Source organism: Cuculus canorus, chromosome 4 (genome assembly GCF_017976375.1).
Source record: "Cuculus canorus isolate bCucCan1 chromosome 4, bCucCan1.pri, whole genome shotgun sequence".
Taxonomy (NCBI): Eukaryota; Metazoa; Chordata; class Aves; order Cuculiformes; family Cuculidae; genus Cuculus; species Cuculus canorus.
In genome coordinates, this window is record NC_071404.1 from 59798574 (window position 1) to 59821181 (window position 22608).

The 22608-nt window shown below is 40.4% G+C and overlaps 1 protein-coding gene and 1 long non-coding RNA gene across 19 annotated transcripts in view; one reads left to right on the forward strand and one right to left on the reverse strand.

Moving 5' to 3' along the window:
* ADGRL3 (adhesion G protein-coupled receptor L3) overlaps positions 1-22608 on the reverse strand; it is a 532152-nt gene that overhangs the window by 325682 nt on the left and 183862 nt on the right. The window lies entirely within an intron of this gene.
* Positions 9928-20307, forward strand: LOC128851993 (uncharacterized). Its single transcript, XR_008449585.1, has 3 exons — positions 9928-10043; positions 11823-12018; positions 19143-20307. It is a non-coding gene; the product is annotated as an uncharacterized LOC128851993 (long non-coding RNA).

Sequence of the window (22608 nt, forward strand, 5' to 3'; positions counted from 1 at the left end):
TGACACAGATATTAGAGTCAGAAGAGCCACACAGCTCATGAAGGAAATTAAGCCAGACAGTACCAAAGACATGCATTTTATCTGCTCTTTTGTTGTCTTCCCTTGCTCCTTCTGGCAGTCAAGAGAAGGAGCAGCCAATGTGGATGGACGTGATAGACCACCAACAAAACATAGGCTCTCTACCACAAAGCTCAAATAAATTGCAGGTTTAAGAAGCTGCTTCCCAGCAATCCAGGCTTCCCGACACTTACAATGCATATAAACTGCTATTTACACCTATTCAATGAGTGTCTCCATGTCCCAAAGTGCCAAACAACGAAGCAGAGAGCTTTGAGCTAATCCAACACTTGCTGAACAAAGGAGTGCTAAACTGTACAGCAAAAATCTAGTCAGAATTAATACCTATTTCCCCCTTGGAAGAAGAGTTAGTAGCAGAAACAAAAGGCTATTACATTTTAGATAAACGTTATGAAGATTATTTTTTCCTTTAAACATAAAACTGGCTGAAAATATAATTTGTTTCAAGGACAGTAATTGAAATAAGCAAAATTAGAGATTCTGTTTCATTTGATACCCATCTCTCTATTTCACTGCAAATTATTAATCATGAATGCTAAAACCTATTTTTCAAGGAACTAAAGTGTGGAAACATGCAGGTTACATCTCTAAAAAAAAAAAAGAAAAAAATTCTCACATTAGCGTTTTCATTCCTTTTATTGTATCACCTACTCCATCCTCCTCTCCCCATCTGCATCACAGAACAGCATCACCTATTTAAACAATGACCTGAAATTGTCTAAGAGCCTGTTTGCAAATTTATCTCGGTATCTCAACACAATTGTGCTGACATGGAATACAGCAGGAACTGCAGCACGGGGAGACTTTAGCTGGCTAATCCAAAGGGTGGCAGGGGCCCTGTCAGAAGGAGTCCCTTGGAGGGATGCCAGCTGGGCCTGGAGGCATAGCACTTGTTTCTCTATCTCCATGACATTTGTGGCTCCGTAGGAGATACAAGCCCAGGCAACCAGTTGCTCTCCAGATCATCCTCCCTGGTCTCCTTTGGGAATTTTGGTTTGGTGCCACTTGATGTAGCATCAACTGTCACACTGAGACCTCAGAGCACCTGCCAATCATCAGCTGCAGGACATGGCTCAGCCGGGCAGAGCACAGCAAACAGAGCTGCCTCCAGATACTGCTGGTTACCCAGGGTTTTATGAGTAAAAAACAAGTATCTCCAAGTGCTGCGCATGCAGCAATGGGACCTCCTCCAAACCAGCACAGAATTGTCTATCCAAGTGCAAGCCAAGCCACCCTCCTCTACCTTAGGAATGCAGGGCAATGTGAGAATACAATGTATGCAGGACAGAGTAAGTGTTGCCAGAAGAAATCTCAATCCCAGCACTGAGGTTATACAAGCAAATTAAACAAGACCAGGACACTACTGCAAACACTAGCACATGATCATCCACATCAAAAATGTAAATGCTGTTCATGGCATGGGTTTCAGCTTCAGCAACAACTTTGTCCCAAAATCCACGTAATGCAAAGGGTTTAGGGCTGGTCAAGGACCATATTCTGTAAACCCCTGTTTTGGAGTGTTACCTTTGTATGTACAGCCTGGTCACACTACCCATCTTGGATCTACGGAAAATACTTCTATAACCAAACTAGAGCAAAGCTTCCAGCCATTACAGTTCATTTTCTGGGCAAAGAGCAGAGTGCATCTCACTCTCATACTGGTCCCTGAAATATTGCCAAGTGTTTGGATACTACCATGGCGATGGCAGCATAAGACCCTAAAGCACACAGAAGAGGTTTGTTTTCCTCAAAAAAAAAAAAAAAAAAAAAAAAAGGGTGATTAAAAGATCTAAGACATATACTGTGGAGAGTGTAGCTGAACAGTTTCAAGTCAAGCAGGCAGACAAGCTAAAGTGGCCTCAAGATTACACCAGCCACGCGCTTACAGCATTTATATGCTTTTATTCAAGGAAATTGTTTTTAGCAGGTCTCATTATTTAAGATCCTTCAAACACTCTCATGTAATGCAGCAAGAAAGGTTAAGGTTTTATTCCCCCAGTGAATTCTTGACATAATTTGACAACAGCAAAGCACTGTTCTTGTTCATTGGGTTCAATACAGACCATGCTACATCACTGGAGATGTTGTGGACACCAGGCTCTCTAACAGTCCACACACAGGTTTTGGCACTGTCTCTCTTTATCCATCCATGTTTCTTGAAAGAGATGGTTTGCATCAGCTTTTATAAAATGGTAGCATAAATAATGCTTGCCTCTGCTTCCACAAGGAAACTATACCCACTTCCCCTATCACGTGTAGATAATGTGAACCAGAGCAATACCTTGAAAAATTGGAATAATGGTTGTAATCCTCAGAGTTTGATCTTGTGAAATTTGAGTTGCTCAGAGCTCTCATATAAGCCGTCCAGCAATAAGAGTGCTCTAGTTCTGGCAAAGGATGCTTTTTAGCACCTCACAGGACCGAGCTCTGCCTGATCTCTTGTATCCATAAGCCATGTGATTGGGTGATTGGGTTGGGAACCCATCACCAAGGGCCCACTCCTGCAGACTTCTGCAGAATGCCATGGTACTAATAAGGAGGAAGGCATCTATGATGACTTGCTTGCTTCCTACCACCCTACGCATATATTTCCATGGATGCCACACAAATGGAGAGCCCCCTGTGCAACCCCAAGAAGTGCTGGAAACAATGCTATCATGGAAAAGGAAAATTGGCATGTCGTCAGTTCCCTTCATCCCAAGACTTCAACTTGTCCTTCCCAGCCTCTGCTCCTCTTAGTAGTTTGGCTGCACAGAAGAGCCCTTATGAGCTTGCAGAAGAAGGACTGAGGTCTGCTTATGCAAGGCAAACCCTTCTGTACTTAGAGTGGAAGCAGCAAACCTCTAAATGCAGACAAACAAAAGCGAGATTTCATTTTCAAACAGCAACAGCAAATAAGAGATTTCTAAAAGGAGAGATCAGGGAGAAGTGTCACAAGAAGTATATCAAGGCCTAAATCAGCATGTAAGGGCAGCTTTAATCTGGCAATTAGCCTGAAATAACAGAAGATCCAGTCACTAAACCCACAGGATCTCACATTGAATGTCTGCTGTTTCAGCTCCTTCATTCCCTGACCCACTACCTGACCCAACAAAGATAAAGCTCAGTTAGGCAATTGAACACGCATAGCAACTGCCTCTCCAAAATGCACGGCAGGCACGCAGTCAGGTCTGCGGACTTTCTGGGTGAGACAGGAGACAGGTGAGATGAGGGAGGTGAGATGAGGGCTGCCACCTTCTTACATTAGAGATGTAAGGCCTAAGGTTGGGTGTTTCTGAACATTCATTTAAAATGTGACTTCCATAACTGTGTATAATCTTCAACGATAATATCCACAATCAGTGGTAGTGTTGATGTTAATTACTTAAGTTTAAATACAAAACATAAGGAGATGCTGTAATTCCATTTTCAGACAGTTGTACTCTGAATATTAAACATTATTCAGCTTATTAAAAAAATCACTTTAGCACAGTCATCTTAAGGGACTTGAATGTTTTAATCATCATTTTTAATTAGGCTAAAACGTAGAGTATAAATCAAGGCCCTTTTTGAGGCACTCTCAAAAGGCACAAAAAAGGTTCCATTCTTTATTTGACTGAAGTGCACATTATGCTAAAGTAGTAATGAGAGCAAACAAGAGTAACTGAAATCAGTCTCCTGCTAATTTTCATAATTTGTAGTGGAACACTTTCTCTAATTAATAATAGACTTCTAGAGACATCTATGTTGACAAATACACACATGCCGCACTCCTTTACCTTTCTGGTATCTCTCCTCAGTGCTGATAAAGATGCTTATAAAGACACATACAGATGCTTTCCTATCTTTTTTTCCTACAAGCTAGTTAGGATTGAGAGCTTGCATTTTTCCATGAGTCTTCTGATTGCACTGCACTGTCCCACTGTTTGGGAATCTACATTAGAGGATACTGATATTTTGAGACTGACAAAGCCATTAACAGCACCACAGTTCTGCATTCAGATACATACTGAAACAGAGGTACTTTGCTGCCAGCTGTAGTGTAGAATTTGTAAGAAATAATACATTTTAAAGAGTACATCATTATTCGGGTTTGAATTTCTCTATCTCTAAAGCCTACAGATTAATTGCGTTGCTTACATGCCAATAGCTGTCAGTTGACACATGAGTACAAGTCAGCCAAAACTAACAAGTGTACCATGGAAGGATGTGTTTGTGTGCCTCTGGTACCCATGGACACTGGAGGTAATTGCTCAGACACTGGAGGTCTTAAAAGTCTTTAGGACCTTCTGCTGCTCCGCATCCATTCCTCTGGCTAGGTCATCCTGGCCAAATTTGTCTTACAATAGGCTTAGATGAGCATTAAAAAGGAAAGGGCTAATCACCTTATAAAATGTGAAATCCACCAAGGCAAGGCACCTGCTTGCTGTTTCTGCCAATTGAGTCTGATATGACTCAGGAGTGGTTCTTGTGTTTGTAAAACCCGTCTTCCTGCACACACCAGCCTTAGCAGTCAAGACTGAAAATTAATCTGCATAGTAAGCAACAAAGACCTACTTTTGCTCCCCAGATTTATTTGGTTCTAGCTACAACTCAGTTATAATCTGTTGCGTTTTAGCGTGCAGCGTGCTCCAAGCTGATGAAATAGTCGCTTTCTATCCCCTACTGTTATTTATACATTCTGCACGCCTCTGCTTTGACTCTCCAAACTCTGCTATATGCCGAAATCAACAAATGGCATCAAACTCTAGCAGGTGGTAGTGTTCACTTCCTAAACTACCCCATGATGTCAAATCAACTGAACGTATCCCTCAAGTGTTGCCTACATCAGCACAGACCTACATTTGAAAACATTTGCCTTATTCTCCAAGACAGGCAATTTAATTTCATTTTAATTTATTTTAAAACCCTGTAATCTCTCTCAAAGCTCATCACTTTTCCTAGCTGTTCCAGCCCCTTGATCCAGCTCATGTTTCTCCCACATGTACCAGCAGCCCTTCAAGGAGCAGCAAGAGCAACAAGCGGCCAGCAAGAGAGAAGGGAATGCACTGAAAAAGAGTAGGAAGGCAGCAGTGGAGTTAAAAACAAGGAGCATAAAAAGTAACTGAAGGCCCAGGATTTGTGCATGCAACAGCCCAGTCCTACCAACGCTGTAAGGGAGATTTTCCTGTTGTATATACTATCAGCCTCAAGTGTCCTTTACAGTCCATTAGTCATGTAACTCAGGTTAAAAAAGATGCAGGAAGTGCCCCAGAGAGTCTTTCTCTCCACTGACCACAACCTTTAGCACACAGCCCTAATTTTTGTTAAGTTAGTGTAGCACGAATCTCACAAGAAGCAAACAGGAAAGCGAAACAAAGCATACCATGAGACAGGACTTCACAGATTCACACACATTGCTATTTGCATTCACCTAAGAAAAATCCTTATTTGTCTTAGAGAGACAGCAACTTTAAGTCAGATCTTCAAGAGTCTCCCTGCCCTACACTGAGGACAATACAGTTTTTATATTTCTAAACAAAACATGAAAGCCTAAGGTAATCATTTCTACGCAGTAGGTCCTTAAAGATATACATTAAATATCACAATCCATGCCGCAAAATATCACAAGGTAAGTCAATGACGACAACATGAGTGATGCAGGTCAGTATTTTCTGCCTAACACATAGTAGAATTTTTTTCATTGAAGTAATCTAGTCACCAAAAAGCAGTTCTGAAGTTGTCAAGTATCTTCTGGAAGTTGATTTTGAAATACTCCAAGAGAATGTTAGACTGAAACACTATTTTCAAAAAATCTAAGAGGGAAAAATAAAACATTTCATTTGGAGTCATGACAAAATATAACTTAACCTGAGCTGGTTTTAGTCGAGAGTTTTTCTCTGGTTAAAAGTTCCCCGTAGTTAGAAAACTGACATCCCCACCTCCAAATAATTTAAAAGAAATAAAAGAAATATTTTTCTTTTTATATTGCTTAAATTTCTGGCCTGGCCATCAAACATAAAAATCACATTTTTCACATGGGTCTATTTTTCTCCATCCACTGAAAGCAAATGAAATGTAAGAGGTTTCCAGGAGCCCTCACAATGATAGAGTTTTCTTAACAAGCACATATTGAATATATGTCCACCAAAACTCAGCCAACAGCTGGCTCTGATGGGAAGAATCATGCTGCAGTAGGAAAAATGTCAAACCTTAAAATAGGAAACCTTTTTTTTCTTTTTTTTTTTTTTAAATCATAAGTCAAGTCAATTATTCCTTCCACGAAAGTTTTCAGCATTTTTACAGAGTGTCTTTAACATCAGGATTTTCAGAAACTTACAATGTTTCTGATGATGTCCCTGCTTGCTATTAAACTCACTGATCCAAAATGAGGCAAATATTTAATAAGAGCTATTATGGGTAGAATTTACTTAGATATTTTTCTGGATGACTTTCTTGGACACACACTAAGATCATTCTCCAACTGAGGTGGGAAGGGGGCAGGGAATAGCTTAGACTTCAGCACACACTAGGATGCAATGAACAACAAGTTTAGGTTTAGCCATTTTTATCCCAGTTCAGTGGGAAAGACTATTCCAAACACCATATGCCTCTTCCATCTCTAGTGATGCACACAAAGACCAGCTGTTTCTCCTCTTTAGATAGCACTGTGTAATACCACTCTATTCACCAGGCATAAAAGTATCACCTAGGGCAAGGAATGACACCAAAAAGAGAGTTTTTCTGATAAGGACTGACTCCTCAATTTATCATCATCCAAGATCAGTCAGAGAAAGTGGGCAGATCATTTTGAAAACAAATGGATTCATCAACAAATGAATAAACTCTCTGAACCCAGGCAAAATGGGAGAGAGAATGCCAGGGCACAAGAATTTACAGTTGATGCTCTTTGCCTCCTCCCCTACCTGGAGATTGCCCAAGGAGAAAGCACTCAGTGACCAACAAAGGTCCCACGTGAAACACACCATGATGTGCTCAGAAATCTATCCCCATCCAGCACACAGTATAGTGCCCATTTGTGCTGCTGCTGTGCAGCATCCCCAAAGGCAGATTTGCAGCTTTACTGTGACAATTCCTTGCTTCTCTCTAACAGCTAGGTGACCTTTGGGAAAGATTGTAGCTGAAATCACAGTTGCGAAAAATTACTCTGTATTAGGAGCAGTAAGACACACAGGTGACTATTCCCTCCTCAAATTCTTCACTCTAACAGCTGCTTTTCACTTATTGCAATACTGCTCGCATATACAAGTACCAACTCTGAGGTTTCAGTACATACCTCGTAAGAATACTACACTGTTATCAAAAAAGGAGAGCTGCCCACTTTTCAGATGCATTCATGTATATCCCCCAAGCCATCAAGTGGAAACTATAGAATCCATAAAATTCTAATGGAGAAACATTTGCAGAGAAGATAAAATAGTTGATCGCACCACCACCAAGCAAATGGAAATAGCAACAATTGGCAGAGAGGAATAGATGTTGGCACAAAGAAGATTAAATTAAATGAAAAATGAAATGTACTTAGACAGTACTTAGACAGTACCTAGTCTGCAAAGATGTTGTGCTAGATACTCTACAATTATCCAACAAGCAGTCTTTCATTCTCAGGACTTCAGAGTTCAATTGTGATAAAGTTATAGCACCTCTGCAGTGGAGGCTGTTTAGTCAGATTCACCGTGCCAAGGACACTTGGATTTTAACATTTCCCAATTTTTCATTATTGTCTTTGAGATTTAAGCTTATATCAGCAGCAGAATTAAAGGTGGAATAAAATGAAAAAGTACAGTATTCAAATACTATTAGTACTAAGCATATCCAGAAGGTACATAGCACGCTGGACTTCTGCATTGCAAATCAATGTAGATACATTCTGCACACATGAAATTTAAGGCATTCAAGTTATGATCCAAAGAAATACAAAAGCAGTCTCAAGGAATATTATTCTGTTTCTTTTTTTTTTTTTAATGTTGCCATTAGTCTGAAAATTTTCATATGATCTCCTGAATAGAAAATGGGAATTATTTGAAGAAAAAAGAAAGAGAGAGAGAGCGTGGAACAGAAAAGAAAATCTTTGTATAAATATGTCATGGTACAAAAAAAAAAAAAAATTCAAAGCCTGGAAGGAATTTTTTTCTTTAAAAACCACAAGAACTACAGTATCAGTTTACTGCCAATTCACTGTGCTGCAAACTCCTGCCCAAATGCAAATAAACTCTATATCACTTAGGTCAGGTAAATGAAAATAGTCTTTACAACCTTCTTCCAATAATAGGCATCTGTCATATTTGCAAGACAGAGATGAAAAGCATTTGAAAGCTAAATCTGAAACGCCAGACTGAAACAACACTGTGCTTTAATTTAAACACATTACACTGCATGGTTATTATTAAGGTTTTCACTCAAATCGTAATTTAAGTGCCATTTTAATATTCTGTTTGAACAAAGAGGTGTCAAATTAAGGAAACCAGTGTCAAGTCCAGAAACTTTGTACAAATGAAGCCCTATCTGTAACACTGCCCTATAGGGTTTCATTTCAACAGCACCATGGCATATATTTAATGGTGCTGTAGTGTTTGCCTCATAGACCCCCACCCCTATAAAAAGACTTCCACAGCATCCTCATTCTGCTCAGCCCAGAGTGCTGTTGACAGATATGCAATCAGCAGCCAATACTATAAAACAACTCACGCAGTAATGGTCATGTGAAGCACGTAGCCATATGAGTTCTCTGCAGTACTAGACTGAACCTGCACGGTTACACCCACAGCCCACATTTTCCTTAACACTGACTTTTGACAGAGAGGACTATGACCCCTACAGTTCTCCTCAGCCTTGCTAACACAAAGAAAAGGAAGCCAACAGATACCATCCATGCAAGGAAGCAGCAGGCAATGATGAACCAACTGTGTATCAGAAGGGATTTTTTTTTTTTTGGTTGTTTTTGCTTGTTCTCCAAGGGTATTAAAGCTAATACGAACTTGCAGACCATTATCTGCTGGACAGTATCCCCGTAAACATCTTTTAGCCCACTATCTATTTGGAACCCTGTCTGGCAAAAAGGACAGAAAATATATAGTTTAACGTCTGCAAGTTTCATGGAAGTGAGCAGCCTGGCAGTGGAGATAGACCCTGCTAGCTTCTCCAGTGGAGGAAAAAATCCAAAGTAAGAAATCAGTCTCAATTATTTCCTCTGCCCATGAAACAATCTGTCTTTTCAGAATGATAACGTTTGTTTCACTCCTATCTCCCTCGGGGCCACCACAGAAATCTCTTCATGCTATTTCCTAGAAGTACACGGACAAACAAGTTTTCTGACATCTCAGGTCTTTTTGCATTGCACACAAGTACATTAGGAAAAGAGTTTCCTGATGTCAATGTATGACCTGCACTGAAGCTGCAGATGAAGAGTCAAATAAGATAGTTTCTTATGTTCTTTCCTCCTAGATTGTGTGTGCCATACGAGCAGTCTCCGCTGTCACATAACCTCCTAGTCAAGTAATAAATCATTTACTACATTACTCTATTTGAAAGAGAGTCAGTTAGTTAACTGGTCATCAATTAATTCTCAGCAAGGAACAATATGAAGAGAGGAACTGTCCTGAATAGCACAGCTCTTGAAACAGAGTGCAGTTTTTAACCAGATACCTCCATGTTCAAGCCAGTATCTTGCTTCACTAAATGTCTATTTTTAATACGTAAGCAGTTACATTTGCTAGCAAGACAACCTGTTGACACCTATTCAATCCTGTCCTACTTTGGCATGACACTCTTGTGCATTCTGCAGGGTTCAAGTAAGTGCTCATATTCAAAGCATTATAAAGCAATGTATTTGAGGACATAAGGCCAAAGATTTGTTTCCCAGAACAAAGTCTGAAGGGCAGCATCCCCGTGAGGACCTCTCAAACAAAGTTACCCTGGAGATGGTCTCTGAGGAACAGTGACAACTCTCTGCAGACAAGATGATCTGCTTGGTTTGGTATTATAAGGTAGGGAGTAGGGGGATGGGTGTTGGGTTCTCTGCTCCTTGATTGGGAAGGAAGAAGGGAATGAAGATGAGGGAGGGGAAAAAGAAAGTTGACTACAATATTTATAAGTAGTTTAATAATCTTTATAATAAGAAAACTCCATTATTCCCTCTTTTATACAATAGCATAATTTTACTAGCATGAAGTACATAGCTTTCACAGTTTATTCATTTTCTTTGCATGATTTTCTCCTAAACTTTGCTTTGAACACTATATAGCAGAACTTGACCAATGTCTCTGCTCAAGAACTGAGGAACTTGTAATGTCTGCATACACAGTCTTCATATTATACAGCTTAACTCAAATGGTCAAGTCCAGCATCTCCTCTTTTAACCTGCTGAGGGAAGTTGGGTCACACCAGGAAATGCTTTTCATAAAAGGAGCCCAACCAGGAGAGAACATACTCAAAGCTGTGGGATTTGCAACTCACTAGAGACACCACAGCAAACTATGAGTCAAAATAGACTATTTTTTTTTCTTATATGTTGTCAAAACCACATACTCAGCTTTATAAATAAACATCCCCCCAGGCTTCCCTAGAAAAAATACCTTTGCTATAACTCTTCCCACGGCTCTAACTAGAGATACTATTACTTTCCTGCTCTAACTAGCTCTTTCTCCACAGCTTTAACTAGTGTTTGTATTACTTTCCAAGTTGTATATCTGGCTACTATACATCTTATATGTGTATTTGGTTTTACACATAACACTGTAGCAGTTTCTGCGTTATTACTGTATCACCACAAATGAATATATTTGTAAAAACTGAGGAACATTTGGCAGCACCGCAGCTGTCACCTCTATAAGATTTTTAGATTGCCATATCCCACTGTAAACCATAAAAAAAATCAGACATTGCCATGAAGTGTACTAAAATGGCACTGGCACCTAAACTAGTTGCGAGTCAACTCTCACAGAGGTTTGTATCTTACAGCTCCCATTGACTTCAAAGTTTATCCTTTTTATTGCACTGCATTTTCCTGAGTGCTAGGAAGAGTGATCCTGTCTCCTTGTATCAATTTTTCTGTGCCCTAAGATTGTCCTTCTTTAAGCTTCTCAGTGTAACAGCATTCCAGAGTGATATTGGATATACGAGCCCTCCTCAAAAGTTATTCTTGATTGCATTTTGCCAACCAGCCAACAAGGGATAATGAAGTTCAACACGTCAGCACTCCCCCAAGAGCTGGAGAATCTCACATCTGTCTCATATTTACTATCGAAAAAGAAAGAGGTTGTATTTGTGCGAGCGTTAGGGCCCCAAGCAACAGAGTTGTCACCAGATGTTCCATGGCTGAGAGTCTGCATAGCCTCAAGATGTGAGGCTATTCACTGCAGATCCTAAATAACTAAGTTACTATGCTTTGCAGGAACTCCTGTCTGGTTAGAGGAGAAAGACCGCAGTTCAACACCCTAGTGAGAGAAAGGCAGGAAGAGATCAGATATTATATAGGCATATAGGGGACAACCAGTCTTACCAGGGCAAAGAGTGCACAGGACAAAATATGAATCCACATTAAGCCAGGCATCAAAATAGAGCAGTCTCACCTTCTGGGCCCTGCTAGGAAGTTTTTATCACCAGTGCTACAAATCGTGACCATATATCAAATAGTCTAAACCATCTGGGTTTCCACAGTACAGGATTCCTGCCTCTATTTTTAATTTAGCTCCCCAAGAACACTAAACAGAGAATACAGGCTCATCCATTTTGTGCCTCATCTCCTCCATCTTATTTTCTTCCAGCCCTAAAGAGGGTGGCTTCTGTGAATTCATACATGATCTGAAACAAAGATTATAGCCGTCAGGATGAAAGGACATGCTTGTGGTGCCTCACTGCTCTGTGCCAAAGAGGTAGAAATGCTAAAGGCATGCCAAAATAGCTTCTCACAAATAGAAGCTCATCAGCTCCCAAAATTTCCATTCAGACCCAAGTATAAAGGTAAGCAAGTACTTTTTTTTTTTCCCCCCTGCCTTTCAATGGGTGTCTGATGCTGTAACACGTGACTTCCAAGCACTTCTGTCAGCAAGGCTGGGAGACTCTAAGGTGTCTGATGATGATTCAAGGTCATTATGTACTTGGTATTTGACCAGGAGGCCAAATTATTTATTACCTCCCAATCAAATTCAGGAACACAACGAAATATTATTAGATGTCTTAGGCCTCAGAATTCCCCTAGAGTAGTATCTAATAGTAAGATTTTTAATTAAATATAAGATTATGAATGGCAATGACAGGCCAAATTTCAAGTCACATCAATGAAATGAAGGCATGTTAAAAGTTCCTTGTGTTATTCCAAGTTAGACAGCAAGGCTCTCTATAGTTTTATTTATATATACAATGTGAAATTATACATAACGCACACACACATACATACATATATATAAACATGCACACACAAATAAACTCAGTGACCTGGATTTTCCTACAACTATTACAATTAGGTATTCTTCCTTAAAACATTACAAATTACAAACACACAGAAGTGACCAGTGATGCTGGCCAAAATATCATTTTAAGTGATAAACAGGACTTGGCCATGAATCTGTCTTGCAGAGCCTAGTCAGACCTCCACTGGACTGGGGGGATTCCTGATTGCAGAAACACCTGTCAGCACTAGTGCCGAATGTTCCCATCCAGGAGAGGAGCAGACATGTTAGGGGAAGGGAGATGATGCATTTTGAGACATGCATGACAAGAGCTTCTGGCTTTGTGGAGCACCACCCTGGTTTTCATGGCCTGCAGAGACACTGTCATAGGGGTTTGTTTGTTGGTTTGTCTAACCACAAGAAGTCCTACTTTTCTGACATAGCAGAGTGAGTGGGAGAACTTGAGGATGTGGAGGATTTCACAGAAGAACTGGTCCACAACATTCCTCTGGCAGAGGGGCAGAAAAATGTATTGGCAGTGTGCAGCTGAGCATTGAGAAATCCACTGCCCCAGGCAGCTGCTGCCATGTGGACACAAGCTCTGCTGCCTAGAAAGGTCCCATAGTGCAGGGGTTTGCAGATGCCAGTGGTTGTAGGCCATGTCAGCAAGAAGGCAAGACTCTACTAACAAGAAAAGGAGAAAGAAAATGAGCTGTAAAGCACATCCTGCATAGGAGATGACCCTGGTGTCCCAGAGGGAACTGGCCATGGATTTGAGAAGTTTGGTTCAGGAGGATCAAGCCCAAGTCAAGGTGGGAAAGGCTGAGGAGGAAGTTAATCGGGGTGTGGACGTGGTGGTTCCTGGCTATGGTGGTGATGATGAGGCTCTTTCCCAGGAAAGTAGCCAGGTAGATGACCAGGAATATCCAGAACTGCAAGAGCTGCAGCTCCCATGTGTCTGCAAATCCGAGAAGGAGGAACTCAGCGATGAAGCTGCAGTTGGACATTTGCTGCCTCAAATCATGAGGTCCTTTCTTTGGAGGAAAAGGAGTGAGCAGTGAGGACTGACTTCAGCTCTGGTTCAGCACAGTGTTCATAACAAACCCACATTTTTAGACTATTTCCTAGACAGTCTTGGAGAATTCAGTCAATCTGGATAGATTTGGTAATCTCATAATTCCAACTGAAAATACTGTTGAGTCTGTAGGAAGATGGGGGAGTCTCTAATAGATATTCCAGTAATTTGTATACCTGTACAGATGCCAGTGCCCACTTTTTTCATAGTCAAAACAACTACATTAAAGTTAGCCTTCTAGAATAGGTTAGCACTTGCTCAAGCACTTGCTTAAATACTCATGTATTTAATGTTACTGTCCATATGCACACAGTCTTCTGTCCATCCTTATTAGCGGTCAGGTTTCTGCAAGAATTCAGTTGCTGGGAAAGTCCATGACTTTTTTTTTTTTTCTTTTCTTTTTCAGTCTGAATTAAAACAAAATGCTGAAATTTAAAGCATCTACAAAACATACTTAAAAAAACCCCATGTTGAGCTCAACATCTCACCTGCATCTTGAACAGCAAAGGAGTTAAGCTCCCAGCCACACTCCAACTCAATGCAACTAGCACAGGCAGTCTAACTTCCTTGCTTATAAACTGACATGCACATTGCCCCCTCTACCACGCTACAGAGAGGATTATTACACAAAACTGACATACCAAAGATAGCTTTCTAAATTTTTATCATCTGCTCTCTTGATGCTAAATCAACCCTTACTGCAGCCTCCAGCATTTCAGTAACAGAAACAAAACACTGTGAATTAAAAATTGGACACAGATCTTTAGCCACAGGAGCTATAGAGAGTGGAAAAAAAAATTGAAAAAAAACCCCTAATTTAAATCAGCAACACTGATGACTGCTAATTGTTCCTAGAAGAGCCTGAAAGGGAACAGTCTCCCAAGAGAATAAGGATCAAGCGTAACGCTGCAGCTCTCGCAGCAGAGGAGCAGCCTACAATCTTGGTCAGCTCACTGCAAGCACTAAGATTTGAGAGAACGTCATGCAAAAACAAGCCCAGTGTACAATCTCTTCCATGTCCCACTCCAACTTCCCCAAAACTAATCCCTCTGGGCTGAGTAGACCAGATTGCAAGTGCATTTACATGGAATCACTGACTTGCCATAAGACTACCATCAGACTCTAAAAACTCAGTATTAAAACATCATTTATTTATTGCTCCATGTTCTGGAGATTTAAGAACAATCATCAATTTGACTGAGCTTCTAAAATCCATCAGCCATCTCAGTTTCTAAAGACTATGGCATAGGAGGAAGTAACGATGGCCTTACCTCTTTCTGAGGATGTGTAGCAAGGCACCTAACACTATAAGGCACTACAAAAAGCAGACGAACACAGCAAAACACAAGGAAATATGTAAAAGTAGATGTTGTTCTCATTACAATTCCTTGAGTTTATAGCATGCATTCACTACTGCACCATAACTAAAACCCACCAGCCCAGTCCTACAATCTCTGCAAGGGGCTGATTGAAGCATCTGTGTGGTGTTGGCTAAAAACCCATTGAACATCTCACAGCAGAGATGCATGATTGGTGCAGATTCATGAGAGAACAGACATGATAATGCCAGACACTGAGAAAAATACTGGGGGGTTGGGGGGAGGAAGGGGGGAGGGTGCCTAGCACCAAACAATTTCCTGGAATCAGGGAAATTCAAAATTAGGAAAAGCTTCTGATCTCTCCGACATGCTTTTAATTTTTTCCCTTCCCAGAGCATCTTTCCCAAATGAGTTGCTCATTGAGCAGCAGGAGATCTCTTACAAATTCAAATAAAACCACACTACCAAACAACATAACCAATTCAAGAAATCATGATCACTAAAGGAACCAGCTGAACAACAGTGAATATGCCATGGGGTAATAAACATCAGATGGCTCTGGAATTCATTTAACATGACTGTGGAGTTGATAAAATGGATGTTAGAGCAGCTTCATTGCAATAAAAAGCTTCTGCTTGCTGTTCTTGCTGGACCAAGTATGCTTTTCCTAACAGAGGAAAACAACAGATTTGCCCAGATCTTGTGGGAGCAGGTTAGCAGCAACTGAGGAGGCAGCGTGAAAATGAAGGTCGCCATAATCCATTCCCTCACTTTCACTCTTTTCTCATTTAAACTCCAAGTATTTCAGCATGCCCAGCTCACATGGATGAGAGAACCAGGTCCAGACAGCTGTCAGAAGTATTTTTTTCTTTTTCCCAACTCCAGCAGTTTAAGCTTAGCTGAAGTTATCTGAAAAAGAAACAGGAGTAATATCTATCTGTGGGCATACAGACATCCACCTGCATGGGAAAGATGGGCACATCGAGTTTCTGCACCTTCAAAACCTGGCCATGGCTTCTCACTTGCATTGCTGGGAAGGGTGGCTCTGCCCTACCACCATGCAGTTACTTTGGCTATGAAGCTGTCTGCAGGTCCTGCACTTCTCTGTATTGGAGAAAAGATGCACAGCCTCATCTATCAAATCCCGTTGCACAGCCCTGAACAACAGGCTTTCTCCAGTCCCTAGTAGCTTCCTAACATCTTCACTACAAAAGCTTTATCTGGAAGTTTTTTGTTTACAAAGTATTAAGTAAGATTAGCAATTAGTCAAATAGATCTCCATTTTCCCATTCAGGTAATAACACAAAGAAGTGAAAGCAAACAATGATAGGCAATCATCTCCCCACATTCGCTGGAATAAGGAAAGGGAAGCTGCCCACTTCTGCTCCTCTGTGAACTGCATCAGCTTTGTTCAACCTTAGCTTGCTCCACACCAGTCCCTTTGGAGTAACACATGTCTAGGAAGACAGGGAACAAGCAGTCTTCTCCAATGTAGACATAATTACAGGTGTGAAAATATTCCTGGTCATCCATGGTACCCTCTGGGTTTTGTCTAAAGGATGTCTGTACTCATATAAGCCAGCTTTGACCCTCTACACTTTTCAGTCCTGGTTGCTTGGGATTATTAATTCCAAAAGTATGTACATAAAGATTATTCTCATGTGTTTATTTGGGAAAGTCAGGTAAGTTTTTTTAATTTATTTGGTTGTTTTTTCTACAAAAGTATTTACATCTAAAGCCAAATCACAGTAATCATATTACAGACTCTTACTGCTTACATGGAAAGCTATGGTGTGTTTGTTTTTTTCTTTCCTTTGGGCCACTATAATAATCCTAACCCTAGATATCCACCAAAAGTGAAACAGCCCTGGCACTATCAATATCCTGATCAGCTAAAAATTACTGAGAGCATGAGTAAAACTTATTCAGAGAGTACATCTCTTGGAAGAACCCACTTATAATAGCTATTGCTTATTTATTCTGTCCTTAGCTATGACAAGGACTAGCTGGGGACAAGGCTAGCTAACAGTGCTTGCCAGCCAGGGCCTACTGCAGGAGAGAAACACCAGGATCAGTGAGGATGAATAAACTCAAATCCTCCTGAGTCCCAAGAGTCAGCCAGGCACTGTCCTAGAGATCCTGTCATCATGAACAATGTGCCAAGCACATCCTTGCTCATTAATTTCTTTAAAAACAATTCATTGGGAAAATTCATTGGGTTTTATCCTGGTACACCTTAAGCAACCTTAACTGCATAAGCTTTGCCTTTTTTATTCTACAATAAAGAAGAGTGTTAAAGGTTTGTAGAAAGACAAATAAATACTGAGAAAGACTTTTAAGGCATTCACGTCCCTTTTAATTTTCCTCTCCAGTACCACCCAAGACACCTCCCAGGTTGGCTTATTTTTCCCAGCAGAAGCAGGTATACCAGCTTCTTCCACACTAGTGCAGACTCGTCCTCTCTATTCACTCAGTGCTCACTAGGACCAAAACCAAATAAGCCGGCCACAATGAGACAGCATGATATGTGCGTTTTCATATCTTGAACTGGAAAAAGATTAGATGGCTCAAGAGACTGGTTGCAAGCTAAGGTTTCCAGATCAAATCAAGACCAGAATCAAATAAACCTAGTCATCCTACTTAACAGCTGCTTGGCAACTGATATGAAACAGAACAGATAGAGTTAGGTCAGTTTTTTAGGCAGCATATGCCTGCACCACAACACCCATTTACTACCTAGGGTTAATAACTGCACAAAGATAAATTTTCAGGATTCAACAAAACTCATCTCCCAAAGCTACTTACCCTTCTTGTGACAAGACCCATGTTGCACTTTTCAATTCTGCTTTTTAAAAAGTAACTTTTCTTAAAGAAGTTCACTAAGAAAAACGTTTTCATAATCACAGTAAATATAACGGGAATTAAATTATGGTAAAATAATTCACACTTAGCTGCACAAAGGCCATTTGGCCTCATCTTTGTGCCTGAACATGCTGGTTGTGAGTTACTACACTGTAATTCACGTGCTGTCACATCTTATGGCTTAATTAACTCTAAAAAAAAATTAGAGTGCACAGAGTTAGTCACAAGAGATGAAAAAAACAATCTTGTCAGGAAGCGGTTACAAATGAAAAAGCATCAGATATTATAGTCCTGCAGGGTAACACAACTCCCCTCTTCCTATTGCTGTGAGAGCAAGCACATTTTCTGCTACTGTGGCTCAGAAAGCAAGCCCCGCCACTGTATGTTGTATGTATTAAAGAGCCTGTTGGAAAGGATAACTTCCACGTATTATTTTGGGCCCCAGTCAACAGCCACTTTCTATAGCTCAAATGGTATAGCTCCAGCTCCATTGCAACAAGAGCTGATGTTGGGATGCTTGATAAGGGATGCATGTCCCATGGAAAGTATGCTTTACAAGGAATGTCAAGTGAAAATGGTACATGACCTTGTTTCTCTCAATGCAGGAAGATTCTATGAGCAGACACATTTGCCAGACACTGAATAAAATAAAATTAAAATAAAATATTAAAAATATTGTCAGAAAATCCCTCTTAAATCTCCTTCCCTATTTAGTGTGAAATTTAGACATAAAAAAGTGGGTGTGCATAGACCTCTGTAGTGCTTAATGGCTTAAGCGAGAATTAAATGGTGTATAGAGTCTTTGCAAGGCTGAATTTCATCCCCTGCCACCTTACAGATTGGTTAGTCATCAAATGGAGAACTTAACACTCCCAATTTTAGTCCATTACTGCTAATGAAAGCATTGTAGCACATACATAGAACTGCCACTCCCTTTTATCAGGAAAAGCCTTCCTTGATCACTTGTTCCACTATGGAAAAGGAGGCATAGCTGCAGGTAATACAAATTGCCAAGAATAGGGAATATTATAAATATTTCAGGGATGATTAATCTTTTAAAACAATGAAGTTAGGCAGAAGCCTGGAAGTCAACTTGGCTGTTTCACAACTAATAAAATATGTCTCTTGTATTTCATTGTGACTATATAGAGAGTATTGTAGTAAAAGGCAATTATCCACCATTCACTAGCTAACATAACACTAGTACAAGTAAAAAAGAAACACAGTATGTATTTCAAGCAGTGACAGTATTTCCATTGTATTAAAATAGTAGTAAGGCGAATGTTCAGCTTACATTAAACAGCACTCTGTCACTGACGACCAGCTTGCTAGCATTATATATTCCCCCAAGAAAGATAATGCTGCTTGCTTTAACAGAATCATTGTCACCAGGCAACTACCAGTGCTGCTCACTAATAAGTATTTCCACTGTTCCCACAGGAACCGGCTTGGCATCTGCACTTGCTAATGCCTAGAAAGACCAGCTTGACCTTCAAGTGCCATCTTTTCATGAAGAGGCAGCCATTCCTCACCATGGTTGTCTCCCAGAAACATAGGGAAGATGGCGCAGAATTGCGGAGGGTCAGAACAGGACAGCAGCTGCAATGACTTGAAAGGACTTCAAACTTCATTTTCTACTCTGCAGATGATAAATTAGTTCATCTTCATCTCAGACTAATTCTCATATGGAGAGACAAGATGGCATCTGTCCCTAAATGCAGGAAGGTCACTTTACAGCTACGCCACAACTCTGCATAAATAAATTCTTGGAGGCAACTTGGGTTTTTTTGAATTCAGAGTTGGGCCAGCATCAGCTGTAGCCCTGTCAGTTTGGTGCTGCCAACTGTCAGTAATAGGACTTAATTTTTATAACAATATCAGGCTCCAGGACTTGTCAGGTTTTGTCTAAACTGGAATTTATTTTAGCTTAAACTTAGCTCTATCTCCAAAGCTATTTAAGAAACCTTTGCTGCACCTGCAGCTTGCTCTAGGATCAGATGACTCTCATCTACTCTATCCTAGCTGTAGCAACAAAACTACCCTAATATCATATACCTATTGTTTGTCCTGTAATTTCAGCCAGGTTTCAGTTATGTTATTGCCTAACTTGTTTTGGCTCCAGTCTTATGTAACTTCGTGTAACAAGTGTGTGGTTCTAGCCCCAAAATCACATTGTATATGAAGAAAAAAGGTTAAGAAACCTAAGTAATCACAGCAATGACTAAATAACCCCATGGACCATTAAAATGCAACAGTCTGCAACTCATTACAAAATACAAGGTTAACACATAAAAAATAACCCCAAGCAGCTGCAAGGAGGAGCCAGCCCCCACAACTGACACCACGCTTTGCCCGAGCAGGAACCGATATGCTGACAGCTCACTCTCATAATACAACTGCAGGATGTGAGCCTGGCATCAGAGAAAACAGGCAGCTCGCCATGCCTGTTGATTTTATTGCATTTGTAATGATCTCCAACAGAAACTGGGCAATTTGGATTATTGCTTTAAACCAAGTAATAGTAAGTGATTGTCCTGTTTTGGATTAGACTGTTAAAGCATTAGAGTAACAACAACAAGGAATAATCATTCTCCGCTGCCCATCATGAAACTATGCACACAATACAATCCTTTAAAAAATAATTTTCAAATAAATAATAATAAAGCAATATGATGGAATTAGAAAGATCTATGCATTAAACAGGCCTTCAGCTCTTTCTCCAATGCCTAAAATAAGTTACTTGTTTGAAGACATGCAGAATTTTACCCCACAGTGGTCACTACAGTATCCTTCCTATCCTGCATGCAGTTGTGAATCCTTTTATTTCTGGGTTGGGTTTTTTTGTTTGTTTGGTTTGGGTTGGGTTTTTTTTTTTGTTTTTGTTTTATAAACAGAGCCTGGAAGTGTAAAAACTCTACTCTCAGCCACACATAAGCATGACAGCAATGTGACAGAGCAGGTGTACACCCCGTAAGGCTCGCAAACTGAGTTGCTGCCTGTCATGTCCATCTCATTGTGGGTGAACTTTAACAGTGTTCATTTGTGGATAAAGAGAAATCTGTTTTGTTTGGGGTCAGGAGGAGGAAGTCTGAGGAAGAGAAGAACAGCTGCTCATTCCAGAAAACACCTCTGGGAAATCCACCCATTACAGGCAAAGATGATCAGTTTTCTTTCGTGTGCATGGGGAAACACAAGCCTGGGGGTTCAGGCCTTCAGATATTTTGAGAAAAGCTTCCAAACAGGGGCAAAAATGAGGCAGGGGTGCAAGAACCCTGTCCATAGCAGAGCCTGAGCAAAGGATGACAAAGCCCTTTTGTTGTTGCTGCTGGTTCTGGATTGTATTTTGTTTTGTTTTGTTGTGTTTTGTTTTCATTTTCCTTTTTATTCCCTTGTATTGTTGCTTTCTACGTGGGTAATTCCTTAATTTTGTATAACAGGTTTAGTTTTATCTAACACAGATTCACCAAAGCTTACAAGAGGGGAAAGCTTTCTGGAGGCTTTCACACTGGTTTTAGTTGTATTGTCTATGCAAACTCTAAGCTACTTTCCATTCAGGTGAAGGGCAACAGTAAAGAAAGTATCCGCTACTCAAAAGTGCCATTATCTGCAGTATTTCACATGGTTTCAGGTTTTTGTGAGCTATAATTCACAGCAGTCTGAGAAAAACTAGACAGTACAGTGCCTGTGCATTTAAGATACAGCACACATCATCACCAAGAAACTGCAAGGATTCGTGACTTTTACCCCTTTCATTATTTCTACAGCTTATCAACAAGATGACATTGTACCAGGGCAGTATCCTGGAAGATTACTTTTCATCATGCAGATCACTGAAGTCATACACCCTTTGACTCCACATCTGTCATCACAAACCAAGACACACACTATACTACAATAAATGAGATAGCTGACCCCCCACCACAAAAAAAACCAAACAAAACCACCAAAACAAAACCAAAAACCTAAAAGACAAAAAACAAACAACTAAAAAGCCCCAACAAATTTATGACATCACTGGCCAAGAAAGCTGTCTATAATGTAGCTGCTACTACAGCTGAAGGGACTGTGTCAGGGAACTCATAAAGGGAATGAGAAGCAGTGAGGTCAGTCTGTAAAAGTAGTTTGTATCAACTCCAGCAATCACTACAGGGCAGACTCCAGCCCACGAGACAGGAACTCAAGTGCTGGGGTCCTGTTAAAAATAAAATAGGCAAGATTTCCTCATGCAGTGAAAGGAAATTATTAAAAAGGGCAGGGCGTGTGAGACTTAACAGGACTATTTTTATAAGCAAGCTGAGGTTGTGGCAGGTGTTTTAACACATCCATACAGGCTTTGGGCTAGCAGGAACCTCTGCATTGATACCAGTTTGTCTTTCACTTCAGGCAAACTTCTGCAGGCGCTTGCAGGGAGAGGGGCAGCAAGGGAGATAACCTGAAAGCCATCAGGTATTCAGTCTCTGATTTCAAAGCCTTGGAAGCCCATTAGACTACTTATTCCAACCTTTGATACAACTCCAATTTGTATATACGTCATTCAGTCCTTGGGAGACTGGATGGGTTTGACTTTCCCGTGCTAGCTGTTATCAAACAAACTCATCAAATACAACATCACATAGCTAAACTTCAGTCTCTCTTAATTTATTATCAGGAATATATTACCCTCAAACAACCAGACACACACTCAGTAACTATTTCCCCCAAGAAAGGCAACAGACCAAAGTTTCGAGATGGTAGCTGCATCCTGGCTAATCTTAAAGATCAAAACTGGGAGAACCAAACCCAGGTCTCTGGCTCAGATCAAAGATGATCACTCTCCATCATTCATAGGTGGCTGTGAGCCTCTGCCACACTTTCACTAGCAATTTACAGGAATAAGGTAACAAATGTGTGTTGGTTAGACGTGTGG